The sequence below is a fragment of the Puma concolor genome, chromosome F2 (assembly GCF_028749965.1).
Source record: "Puma concolor isolate L17-30 chromosome F2, mPumCon1.1.hap2, whole genome shotgun sequence".
Classification (NCBI taxonomy): domain Eukaryota; kingdom Metazoa; phylum Chordata; class Mammalia; order Carnivora; family Felidae; genus Puma; species Puma concolor.
The window spans coordinates 80,954,143-80,968,416 of NC_141684.1; the positions used below are offsets into that span (position 1 = coordinate 80,954,143).

At 36.0% G+C, this 14,274-nt stretch overlaps 1 protein-coding gene across 3 annotated transcripts in view; it reads right to left on the reverse strand.

Moving 5' to 3' along the window:
* The window catches only part of SNTG1 (syntrophin gamma 1), a 902,129-nt gene that overhangs the window by 488,441 nt on the left and 399,414 nt on the right, over positions 1-14,274 (reverse strand). The window lies entirely within an intron of this gene.

The following is a 14,274-nucleotide window of genomic DNA, read 5'->3' on the forward strand; positions in this document are numbered from 1 at the left end:
TCCATCCACAAAAAGACATGGGGAACATTAAATGCATGTTACTAAGTGAAAGAAGCCAATCTTAAAAAGCTATATACTTTATGATTCTAACCATAGAAAATTCTGGAAAAGGCAAAACTGTACAGACAGTAAAAAGATCAATGCTTGCTAGGGATTGTGGATGTGGCTGGGATTGAACAGGTGAAGTACAGTTGACTTTTCAGGTGCTGAAACTATTCTGCATGATGCTGTAATGGTACATATACGGTATTACGCGTTTGTCAAAACCCACAGACCTGTACAACACAAAACGGAGCCCTTAGAGGAAACTGTGGATTTTAGTTAATAATAACATTGGTTCATTAATTGTAACACATGTATTCTACTAATATTACAAGTGGCCAATAGGAAGATAAACTGTGCGCAGAAGGGAGCTTAGGGAAACTTCATCTACTATCTGCTCATTTTTTCTCTAAACCTAAAACTGTTCTAAAAATAAAGTCTATTAATTTAAACCGTTGTTTGTTTTTAGAGGGAGTTATCAGGAAAACTCAGAAAAGTCTAGCTAAGGGAACCATGCCCTTTACCATCCTTTTCTCCCGTATGGGTTATGGTTCTATTGCTTCTTGAGACTACTTGCTACCCTTTCGTGACACTGTTTCCTGTCTTTAAAGACCTAGGATATCCTTGGTTTTTCCTACATAAATTGCCATATCTCATCTGTTAGTTTCTATCCCGTTACCCATTTTATTTTATTTTATTTTATTTTATTTTATTTTATTTTATTTTATTTTATTTTACAGGAAATATCATAGTCTATTTTATTGCTACTTGTGTGTTTACTAGTCTCTTCTCACTGGTTTGTCAACTTCTAGTCTCACTGCTATCCTCTGTTCCTTTCCAACATCAGCCTCTAGAGCCTAGCAATGAGCTTTTCTCTACATACATGTGTGTGTTGTAGGAAGAGAGAAGAGGGAAAATGACAGATCTGAATCCATACCACATAGGTCTACTAAGAAAAAATGGGTACTTTTCTACACTCAGTAGATTATGTTCTTGAAAAGTTTTGTTTAATCGTGAAAACACCTCTGATACATTAGGATTTGTGAATTCTTTAAATAATACTTCTCCAACATCTAATGATTCAATATTAATTTTGTAAATCTGGATTTTTCCTAAATTTTCTCAGCTTATCATGTGTTTGTGTGTGTGTGTGTGTGTGTGTGTGTGTGTGTGTGTGTGTGTGTGTGTGATACCTGTTATCTTCACTTGTCAAATTGCTCCGTGGAACAACTTCATAAATTAATAATAGGTATTCCTTACCTACGTTTGTCAGAGGATGCTTTGGCCAGGCAACTTGGAGACACTTAAACAAAATCTAAAAGGCTTTTCTTTTTATCAAAGAGTTCTCAAAACCTCTTTGTGTTCTGATTCTCCTGCAGGCAGCTATTTAAACTTATCAGCACCCCTTAAAAATTATATTCCACTCCTATTGGAAACTTTACCTAGGATATCTAATAGCATTTTCAATTCAACCGTCAAAAAATAAACACCTGCTATCTGACTGTCAAAATAGGTTACACTCAGAGCCTCCTTCTTCTCCAGGGATAGCAACTCAGTCCTTCCTGATTCAAAAGGCTAAAGCTACGGGCTCATCCGTGACTCCTCTCTCTCAGTCAGGTTCACATGTAATCCATCAGGGAACGCTATTGCTGTTCCGTAAAATACAGACCCCTTTCTTCCCACCACCTCCTCTGCTATCTCCCTCATCAGGAGCCCTCCTAATGTGCACGTGGGTACTCTATGCCTCTTACTGGTGTTCAGGACTAGACTTGTGTGACTAATGTCAATTTTTCCCACAGCAGGTGGGATGAACTTTTGAAAATGTTTTGGTCTGACCATGTTAATCCTCAGTTCAAACCCAGAGATGGCTCCCGCCTCACTGCGTTATAAGCCCAGTCCAAGACTAGAAGATGCCTAGTCCTCAGGTTATACCCTTCCTGGTACTTTCCCATTACATCTCTGGCTTCCTCCCATCTGCCTCTCCTTCTCTCCCTTCATTCCAACCATTCTGGCTTCCTTGCCATGGCTGGGCCATATCAGTCATGAACTCACACTGTAGGGCCTTGGCATGGCTGCTCCCAGGATATAAAATATTCTCCATGGACATTGTTAATCCTCTCACTTTCTTCAAGTTTTTGTGTAAATGTCAGCTCCAGGAGACCCACGCCCACCTTTCCATTTGAAATTGCAACGTACATCTACCCCCTTCCTGCACATCCTATCCTCAAGACACTGATCGATGTTTCTATTTTCTCCATAACACTTAACATAATCTAACATACCGTGTATCATTTTATTATTACAGTTATAGTTGCTTTTCCCTCTGTCCCGAGTAGAAGTCCAACAGGGTGCAATTACTTTTGTCGCTGACAAGTCTCAGCACCTAGGACAGTGCCTGGCACGCACAAGGTACCCTGCACATGTGTGGAATGAGGGGTGAAGGGATAATGCAATGATCGGATATGCAGTTTTAGGCAGAACTTCTGTCAGACCTGTGTTCTCCAGAGACCATTTCAACCACATTGGATTAAGTGTTTGCATAAGGCTCTTCGTGTGGCACGATGCAACTCTATTCTGAATGCCGCTTTTAGTTCCCTCAACATCACATGACCACCTAAGAATGACTCATTAAAAATATCCTAGAACGATCCTAAACTTCAGAATACTAATCATCTTCCATATTGATTCAAATCCTATCTCATTCCAAGAAGAATTTGAGACAATTTCTTAGTTCCAAAGTGGAAAATTTGAATAAACCTTAAAATTTTAAAAATATATAGGATTACCGGTTGTATCATCTTGATGGCACATAGTGCTTGTAATCACTCTGCCAGCCAAGTCCCGAGGCTCTTGTCTTTGTGTCTGATGTTGGCAGTGAAAGTCCACAGGACAGGCAGTGCGAGAGAAAGACAGATGGACCACAGAGGAGGGCAAGAACAGCCGAAACTGTCAAGTGTGAGCTGCCGCAGGAAGGACCGAAACTTGCGTCAGTTCTTGCTGTACGTGATCTTAACGGTATGGGGACCTGGCAGAAGTTGGGGCTCTTTGTTATGGAGCTAAGCGTGCACCCCTGGCCAAGTAAACAAGGATGCTAAAGGCAAATTCGAGGGAAGATGGCACTTACGAGCCTGGCCACTGATTCAGGCCAGTGAGGTCAGCCAGCAGGGTAGCGAGCATATGTGGGACCTATGCAGTGGTCAGTGCTTCACCTCTGCCCCTCAGATCCCACATATGGATACCCTTTGTAGGCCAGAAATATACAGAAAGGAGAATTCTGGGAAATGTAGTGCAGGCTAGTCAAGTCTGGACACTTGAGAAAGCCACAAATGGATAACGTTATAGCTGAGTATGCACGGTATGTGTCTACCTTAACTTAAACGCAAACAGCTCCCCAAGAGAATTTTAACGACAGGATTTTCAGGGTCAAAATGTTTAGAAAGTAACCTCTAGTACAAATATGCTGGCTAACTCCCTAATTAAGCTCAGTTGAATCATCCTGACGAAAGAAAACTGAATTATACCTTAAGTGTTTAGCCTGCAATTTAATTCTTGGAAAGCAAATTGCTATAAGAAATCTATGTAGGTATAAAATAAACCCCTATGAATATAATCAGGAACAGAAACAGCTCATCTGGAGCTGATTAAAATGATGTCACTGCCTATTCATCACCAGAAAGCCTCCTAGACCTTCAGACTTTAAGCAGATGACAGAAGAATTTGTTATTTTAAAAATAAGTGAAAAGAAAAACACGCTGTGAATTTGGACATAAAAAAAAATTCTGAGTTCTGGATACACATGAGAAATATGGTGCATTAAAATGGAAAGTTATACTGTTTGTACTTGCTCAGTAAATGTCGCCATCATTATTCTTAGTTTGTTGGCATAATAATGCATCTTCAGAAAGGGCTAGGGATGAACTACCAAAAACGAACCTATTTTTAATACTTTTATTTTCTCACATGCTTCCATAATCTTTACCTCTAATCACGTTTGCCAGGAATGTTGCTATTCCATTTAATTAGCCAACCTTAAAGCACTCGTTGTTGCTTTGAATTTGGTACATAGTATCTCATGTTCTCCCTCAAAAAAAATAACGAGGTTCATCTATTTTTCTGACTTTGACTGAGTGTCTCTAAGTAGCAATAACGGAGGCAGCAAGGGCATATTTAAAGTAACTTTCACCTTATTCCAGCTACGCCCAAAGGCATAGCAAACAGCTAAGCTGTGATGTTCTCATAACTCACGGGGCACTGCTATGATTCCTCCAGTCTTTAAAGGAATTCTGGCCTCACCAGATACCAGTGCCTCAACAGCTTTGCTTTACGTCTTCCCTTTCTCTAACACTCAAAATCAATATGCACTAAGTCTAGTGGTTCTATTTCATGTACATGTGCATTCATAATTCATTTAAAATACATATCGATCTGTTGTTACCTGCCAAACCCCATGCAAGGCGCTGAGCCTACAGCCCTGAACAGAGACCACGAGTCCTTCCCTCATTGAGCTTACAGGACAGAACGGCTCTTGAAGCCATCTTGACCAAGAAAAGAGGCAGAACTGAAATGAAACAAAGCTCTTATGAGGGGTCTTAGAATTGCAATTTGGGGCACAGATTCACGTGCTCCCCGTAGGGAACAAAAGGCAGAGGTTTTATAAGACAAAAGGGAACACTTGTACATGTTGTTTCCAGAGAAATTTTGATTGGTGTTGGGAACAGAAAACTAATCTTGGCTACACGTAAGTGGTTGCTAGGGCTATCACTATGCAAAAGTCTGTTCATGTAGCAAGTTGCAGGTTTTCGGGAGAGTCCTTGGAGCATCTTTGGTTTGGCTGAGTTCAAAGTTTGTGGTTCCTCTGGTGAGGATGTGCAGAAGGCCCATCTCCTTAATGGCCTGACGCGGAGCACTCACGAACCATAAGATCATGACCTGAGTCAAAATCAAGAGTTTGAAGCTCAGTGGATGGAGCCACCCAGATGTCCCCCAGAATCTTAATTATATTCTTTCATTTATGTCTTTCCTTATGAACGCATCACACTTCCTGATTACTGTAACTTTGAAGTAAGTATTGAAATCTGGAAGTGTGAGTCTTTTAGCTTTCGTCTGTTGTTTCAAGATTGGATTTGATAACTTCAGTCCTTTGAATTTCCATATAAATGTTAGAATCAGTTGCTCATCAATTTCTGCAAGAAAGCCAACTGGGGTGTTGACAGGGATGATATGTAACCTATAGATCAATTTGTAAAACTTATCCCCCTTAACAGTGTCTTCTTACAGTGAAGGAAAATGGAATGTCTTTTTAATTATTTAGACCTTTAATTTCCTACAGTAATGTTGTCGTTTTCACTGTACATGTTTTCTGGTATTTTTGGAAATTGTCACATATACATATGCCTTTCTATATTAGGGTAATACTGACCTCAGAGAATGAGTTAGGAAGCATTCACTTCTCTTAATTTCTTAGAATTATACATCAAAGACTGGTATTAATTATTCCTTAAATGTTTGATGGAATTCATCAGAAATGCCATCTGACCCTAGGCTTTTTCTTTCTAAGGAAGTTTTTGAATTGCCAATTTAATCTCTCCAATATTTATAGGGCTGTTCTAATATTTCTTAATGAGTTAGTATGGTACTTTTTTTCCTTCTAGTAATTTGTCCATTTCACTTATCTATCTGTAAGTATGACGTTGTTTATAGTGTTTCTTTAAATTCCTTTTTATTTCTGTAATCTCAGTACTAATGTCCTCTTTTTTAGTTTTTATTTTAATAACTTGAACTTTCTCTTTTATTTTGTCAATCTAATTAAAGATTTTATAATTTTGTAGATCTTTTCAAAGAATTGACTTTTGTTTCCATTTATTTTTCCTTATTCTTTTTTCTATTCTGTATTTTTATTTCTATCTTATAATTTCCTTCCTTCATCTTTTTTTTTGGACTTACTTTGCCTTCTTTTTAAATTTTTTTAAAGATGGAAGTTATATTATTTGAAATCTTTATCTTTTTAATATAGGCATTTGCAGCTATAATTTTATTGTAAACACCACTTTAGGTGTAGGCTCTGGTATATTGTATTTTTATTTAATTCATACCAAGTATTTTCTAATTTCCATTGTAACTTCTATTTTGATGTTTTGACTGTATATAAATGTCTAATTTTCAAATATTTAGAAGTTTTCCAAATTTCCTTTTCATTCTTTTCTAAATTTCATTCCACTGTATTCAAATACATATCCAAATGGAAATGTTCTATGTTAGTAGCATCATTATGATATTTTGGGACATTCTTCATAGGCAATCATGTCATCTGTGAGCAAAGACAGTCTTATTTCTTCATTCCCTATCTGTACACTTTTTTCTTTCTTTCTTTCTTTCTTTCTTTCTTTCTTTCTTTCTTTCTTTCTTCTTTCTTTTTGTCTTAGTGTGTCATTTAGGACTTTTCGTATGATACTGAATAGGAGTGGAGAGAACAAACATTATGTCTCTTTTCTCATCTTATCAGAAATGAATCTAGTTTCTCTTCATTAAGTATAATGTTAACTGAAAACAGAGGAACATAGGAGAAAGGGAAAAGGAGAGAGAGAGAGAGAGAGAGAGAGAGAGAGAGAGAGAGAGAAGCAAACCATAAGAGACTCTTAACTATACAGAACTGAGGGCTGATATAGGGGAGGTGGGTGAGGGATGGGCTAAATGGGTGATGGGTGTTAAGGAGGGCACTTGTGTTGACCACTGGGTGTTATATAGAAATGTTGAATCATGAAATTCTTACTCCTGAAACCAATATTACACTATATCCTAAATAACTGGAATTTAAATAAAAATTGGGGGGTATAATATCTGTAGAGTTTTGTAAATGCTTTTCAGTAAGTTGAGGAGTTGACCTCTATTCCCAGTTTCCTCAGAATTTTTATCATGAATGAGTGTTGAATTTTGTCAAATGCTTTTTCTGAATCTATTATAATCATGTGATTTTTCTTCCACATCCTGTTGATGTTGATGTTGATATAATTGGTTCTTAAATAACCAGTCCCTTGTACCCACCTAAATTCACACTTCTTCATTGATTTATAATTTGTTTTTATTGGATTGTCATTGTCAATTTCCTAATATTCTAAGGATTTATGCATTTATACCCATGACAGATACTGGTCTGTTGTTTTCTTTTCTTGTAATGTCTTTGTATGGTTTTAGTATTGGGGTAATGCTTGTCCCATGGAATAAGTGTGAAAGTATCCCCTATGCTTCTATCTTCTAGAAAAGATTTATAGAATTGGCATAATTTTCTTCTTAAATATTTGATAGAATTAAACAGTAAGCTCATCTGGACCCAGTGCATTCTGTTTTGGAAAGTCATCAATAATTGATGAAATTTCCTTAATAAATATAGGCCTATTCAGATTGTCTTCAACTTGGTTCACGTTCATCTCCATTACCAAATTTGTGGACATAAGTTGATCATAATATTAATTTTATTATCCTTTTAGTAAGATCACTAGAGATGGCCTTTCTTTCATGACTGATATTAGCAATGTATATCATCTCTCTTTCTTCTCATAATTAGCCTGGCTTGGAGGTTTAATAATTTTATTAATGTTTTCAGAAAACCAGCTTTTGTTTTGCTAATTTTCTCTATTAGTTTTCTGTTTTAAATTTCATTGATTTCTGGTATAGTTTTGGTCATTTTTTTCTTCCCCTTATGTTGGATTTAATTTGTTCTTCATTTTCTAGTTTTCTATGGTACCTCATAGATTTTATATCTTTCTTCTTTTCTAATATATGCATTTAACATAAGTTTCTCTACACACTGCTTTTACTACCTCCCATAAATTTTGAGAAAATGTATTTTCATTTAGTTAAAATATTTTTAATAACTCAAGGTTTCATCTTTGACCAATGTTGCTATTTAGAAAAGTATTTTTTGGAGTGCCTAGGTAGTTGAGTTGGTTGAGCGTCTGACTCTTTATTTTGCCTCAGATTATGACCTCAGGGTCATGAGATTGAGTCCTATGTTGGGCTCCACACTGGGCGTGGAGCCTGTTTAAGATTCTCTCTCTCCAAGGGTGCCTGAGTGGCTCAGTCAGTTAAGAGGCGGACTCTTGATTTTAGCTCAGGTCATGGTCTCACAGGTGGTGAGTTCAAGCCCTGCATCAAGCCCTTCATCGAGCCTCATGTTGGGTTCTCAGCTGACAGTTCAGAACCTGCTTGGGATTCTCTCTTTCCCTCTCTCTCTCTACCCCTCCTCTGCTTGTGTGCTTTCTCTGTCTCTCTCAAAATAAATAAACTTAAAAAAAACTTCTCTCTTCCTCTGCCCCTTCCCTGTTACAGGTGTGCCTGCATGTTCTCTCTTCCTCTCTATTATATATATATATATATATATATATATATATATATATACACATTATATATATGTATATACTAATATATAGTATACAATATACTTCAAGTATTTGGGGATTTTCTATCTATATTAATATGATTGATTTCCACCTTAATTCTGTTGTGGTTTTGAGAGCACACATTGTATGATTTCTTGTCTTTTAAATTCATTAAGGTGTATTTTTTGGCCGAGGTTGTGGTTTTTCTTGGTGAATGTTCCATGTGAGCTTATGAAGAATTTGTGTTATGCTATTTTTGGTAAAGTATTCCATAAATGTCAAGTATATCAAGTTGATTGATAGTGGTGTTGAATTCAACTTTGTCCTTACTGATTTTCTGCCTGCTTGATCAGTCTATTATTGACAGAGGGGTGTTAAAGTCTATAATAGTTGATTCATCTCATTTTCCTTGCAGTTCTATGCCTTTTTTTCCTCATATAATTTGATAATCTCTTGTTAGGAGCATATATACTAAGGATTATTAAGTCTTCTCAGAGAACTGAAACCTTCATAATTATCTAATACACTTTAATATTCCTGATAATTTCCTTGCTCTGCAGTTTGCTTAATATAACTACTACTAACAACTATAACCAATTCAGCTTTCTTTTGAGTAATGTTAGAATTGTGTATTTTTCATCCCTTTATACAGAATCTATATGTGCCTTTATATTTAGAGTGGGTTTCTTATACAGTTGAACCTTCTTTCATAATCCAGCCCAGCAGTCTCTATATTTTAATTGATATATTTGGAATGTTGATGTTCAAAGCAATTATTGATATATTTGGATTAATGTGTATCACATTTGTTATTGGTTTTATTTTCTGCCTTTGATCCACATGTTTGCTTTTGCAAATATATATATATATATATATATATATATATATATATATATATTATATACATGTATACATGTATATATACACATATATGTATACATTATAAACACATATATAATCTGCTAATAGAGACAGTTTTATTTCTTCCTTTCTGATTTTGGTACTTTTAATTTTCCTTTTTTTGTGTGTAGTTCCTTTAGCTAGGACTTCCACCACTACTATGTTGAGTAAAAGTAATGAATTGACATCTTTGTCTTATTTCTGATATTAGATGAAAAGCTTTCTGGTTTCAATTTGAGTATTATTTTATTGGAGGGGCTTGTTCCTCATTTTTATCTTCTACTTTTGTTTTACTTTCTTGGTTTTAATTGAATATTTTTATGGTCCCATTTTCCCCCTTTTAACATATCAATTTTACTCATTTTTTTATTAGTTGTCCTAGGTTGGCAATATGCATTTACATGTAATCCAATTCAACTTCCATATAACTCCATACTGGTTTATGAGTAGTAGAAGTACATTCTAAGAAAGTATTTCCAATTCTTCACTTTCACCCCTCTGTCCTTGCTGTCTCCATTTTACTTATCCATAAACTCTATCCACTAAATACATTATTGCTATAATTGTTTCGAACAGACTATTACCTTTTACTTCAATTAAGAAATAAAAAATAGGGGCACATGGGTGGCTCAGTTGGTTAAGTGCCTTGACTCTTGATTTCAGCTTGGATCATGATCTCATGATTCGTGAGATAGAGTTCCACATCAGACTCTGCACTGACGACGTGGAGCCTGCTTGGCATATTCCCTCTCTCTCTCTCAAAATGAAATTAAATAAACAAACAAACAAACAAACTTCAAAGAAGAAAAGAATTAAAAGCTAAAAGATTTAATCTTCACTTATTTTTTCCCATGTTCTCCTTTCTTTATTATCCAAGTTTCTACCTATACCATCGTCTTGTTTCTGAGAAACAAATAAAAAACAAGCAATAAATGTCTTCGATATTTGCTCTGTGAGGTACTCTTATTTCTTTTTCACTTTCGAAAGATACTTTCACAGGACACAGAATATTAGGTATGTGGGTTTCACTTTTTTTCAACACTATGTATTTCATTCCACCCTCTTCTTTCTTGAACAGTTTCTAAAGACAAATCGGATATGATTCTTACCCTTGCTCCTTTGTATGTAAGTTTATTTTTCTTCTCACTTTTGTCTTTCTTTCTTTTTTTTAATTTAAATCCAACTTAGGTAATAATGATTTCAGGAACAGATTTTAGTGATTCATCACTTACGTATAACACCCAACACTCTTACCAACAAGTGGCCTCCTTAATGCCCATCACCCACTTAGCTGATTCTCCAGCCCAAAACCCCTCCAGCCACAATCTGTTCCCTGTATTTGAGACACTTATGGTTTGTCTCCTACTCTGTTTTTATGGGTTTTTTTCCCTTCCTCTGTATTCATCTCTCATATTTCTTAAACTCCACATATGAGTGAAATCGTATGGCATTTGTGTTTCCCTAACTGACTTATGTTACTAAGCATAATACATTCTAGTTCCATCCACATTATTCCAAAAGGCAAGATTTCATTCTTTTTGATTGCTGAGTAATATTCCATTGTGTATATATATATACTACATCTTCTTTATACATTCATCAGTCAATGGACATTTTGGCTTTTTCCCAATTTGGCTATTGTTGGCAGTGCTGCTATGAACATTGGGATGCATGTGCCCATTAAATCAGCACTTTTTTTTTTAGTCCTTTGAATAAATAACTAGTAGTAAAATTGCTGGGTCATAGGGTAGTTTTATTTTTAAATTTTTTTGAAGAAACTTCATGCTGTTTTGAGACTGGCTGCACCAGTTTGCATTCCCACAAGCAGTGCAAAAGAGTTCCCTCTTCTCTGTGCCCTCACCAACATCTATTGTTTCCTAAGTTGTTAATTTTATCCATTCTGAAGGTGTGAAGTGGTATCTCATTGTGGTTTTGATTTGTATTTCTGTGTTGATGAGTAATTTTGAACATCTTTTCATGCGTCTGTTAACCATCTGGATGTCTTCTTTGGAAAAGTATCTATTCATGTCTTTTGTCTATTTCCTCACTGGATTTTTTTTTTGGGGTGTTGAATTTGATAAGTTCTTTATAGATTTTGGACACAAACCGTTTATCTGATATGTCATTTGCAAATACCTTTTCCTATTCTCTCAGTGCCTCTTACTTTTGCTGATTGTTTCCTTCACTGTGCAGATTTTTATCTTGATGAGTCCCAGTAGTTCATTTTTGCTTCTGTTTCCCTCGCCTCCAAAGACAGGTCGAGTAAGAAGTTGATGCAACTGAGATGAAAGAGGATGTTGCCTATTTCCTCCTCTGGGATTTTGATGGTTTTCTGTCTTAACATTTTGGCCTTTCCTCCATTTTGAATTTATTTTTGTGTATGGTGTAAGAAAGTGATCCAGGTGCATTCTTCTGCATTTTGCTGTCCAGTTTCCCAACACTATTGCTGAAAAGACTGCCTTTTTTCTTTCATGAGATATTCTTTCCTGCTTTGTCAAAGATTAGTTGGCCATATATTTGTGGGCCCATTCTTGGGTTCTCTATTCTGTACCATTGATCTACGTGTCTGTTTTTGTGCCAGTACCATACTGTCTTTTTTTTAAAATTTTTTTTTCAACGTTTTTATTTATTTTTGGGACAGAGAGAGACAGAGCATGAACGGGGGAGGGGCAGAGAGAGAGGGAGACACAGAATCGGAAACAGGCTCCAGGCTCCGAGCCATCAGCCCAGAGCCTGACGCGGGGCTCGAACTCACGGACCGCGAGATCGTGACCTGGCTGAAGTCGGACACTTAACCGACTGCGCCACCCAGGCGCCCCAGAGTACCATACTGTCTTAATGATTACAGCTTTGTATTACAGCTTGAAGTTCGAAATTGTGATGCCTCTAGTTTGCTTTTCTTTTTAAACATTACTTTGGCTATTCGGGGTCTTTTCTGGGTCCATACAAATTTTAGAATAGTTTCTTCTAGCTTTGTGAAGACTGCTGGTATTATTTTGATAGGGATTGTGTTAAATGTGTAGTTTGCTTTGAGTAGTATCGACATTTTAACAATATTTATTCTTAGAATCCATGAACATGGAGTGTTTTTCTATTTTTTATGTGTCTTCTTCAATTTCTTTCATAAGCTTTATAATAGTTTTCAGTATATAGATCTCTTACTTCTTTGCTTAGGCTTATTCTCATGTATTTTATGGTTTTTGGTGCAACTGTAAATGGGATCAGTTTTTTAATTTCTTTCTGTTGCTTCATTATTGGTTATAGAAATGCAACCAATTTCTATACATTGATTTTATATCCCACTGAATTCCTGTGTTAGTTCTAGCAGTTTTTTTGTGGAGTCTTTTTGTATTTTCCACAGAGTATCATGTCATCTGTGAGAAGTCAAAGTTTACCTTCCTCCTTGCTGATTTGGATGCCTTTGACTCCTTTGTGTTGTCTGACTGCTGAGGCTAGGACTTCCAACACTGTGTTGAATAACAGTGGTGAGAGTGGACATCCCTGTCATGTTCCTGACCTTAGGCAGAAAGCTCTCAGTTCTTCCCCATTGAAGATGGTATTAGTGGTGTGTCTTTCATATGTGACTTTTATGATCTTGAGGTATGATCCTTCTATTCCTACTTTCTTGAGGGTTTTTATCAAGAAAGGATGCTGTATTTTGCCAAATGTTTTCTCTGTATGTATTGAGAAATCATGTGGCTTTATTCCTTTCTTTTAATAATGTGATGTACCACATTGATTGGTTTGTGGATATTGAAATAGCTCTGCATCCCAGAAATAAATCCCATGTGGTTGTGGTAATTCTTTTAATGTATTGTTGGAACTGGTTGGCTGGTATCTTGTTGAGAATTTTTGCATCCATGTTCATCAGGGAAATTATGTGTAGTTCTCCTTTTTATTGGGGTCTTTATCTGCTTTCGGAATCTATGTAATGCTAGCCTCATAGAATAAGTTTCTATTCCATTCCTATTTTTAGAACAGCTTCAAAAGAATAGGTGTTAACTCTTCTTTAAATATTTGGTAGAACTCCCCTGGAAAGCCATCTGGCCCTGGACTGTTGTTTGTTGGGATATATTTGATTAATGATTCAAATTCTTTACTGGTTATGGGTCTATTCAAATTTTCTATTTCTTCTTGTTTCAGTTTTGGTAGTTTATACATTTCTAAGAATTTGCCCATTTCTTCCAGATTGCCCAATTTGTTGGCATATAATTGATCATAATATTCTCTTAGTATTATTTGTATTTCTGCAGTGTAGGTCGTGATGTCTCTTCTTTCAATCGTGATTTTATTTATTTGGGTCCTTTCCTTTTTCTTTTTGATCAGTCTGGCTAGGGGGTTATCAATTTTTTTTTTAGTTCTTTCAAAGAACCAAGTCCTGGTTTCATTGATCTGTTCTAGTATTTTTTTTTTTATTTTTGATTTTGACATCATTGATTTCTGCTCTAATCATTATTTCTTTTCTTTTGCTGGTTTGGGACTTTATTTGCTGGATTTTTTTCCAGCTTCTTTAGGTGTAGGGTTCAGTTGTGGATTTGAGACCTTTGTTCCTTCTTCAAGAAGGCAAGATTGTTATATACTTCCCTCTTATGACTGCCTTTGCTGCATCCCAGAGGTTTTATGTGTCATATTTTCATTTTTTGACTTTGATGTACTTTTTAATTTTCTCTTTAATTTCTTGGTTAACCCATTCATTCTTCAGTATAATGCTCTTTAATCTCCAAGTATTCATGGTCTTTCCAAATTTTTTCTTGTGGTTGATTTCAAGTTTCATAGAATTGTGTTCTGAAAATATGCACGGTATGATCTCGATAATTTTGTACTTGTTGAGGGCTCATTTGTTTAACTTATTCTGGAGGACGTTCATGTGCACCCGAGAAGAATGTATATTCTGCTGCTTTAGGATGAAACGTTCTGAATATATCTGTTAAGTCCATCCAGCCATGTCATTCAAAGC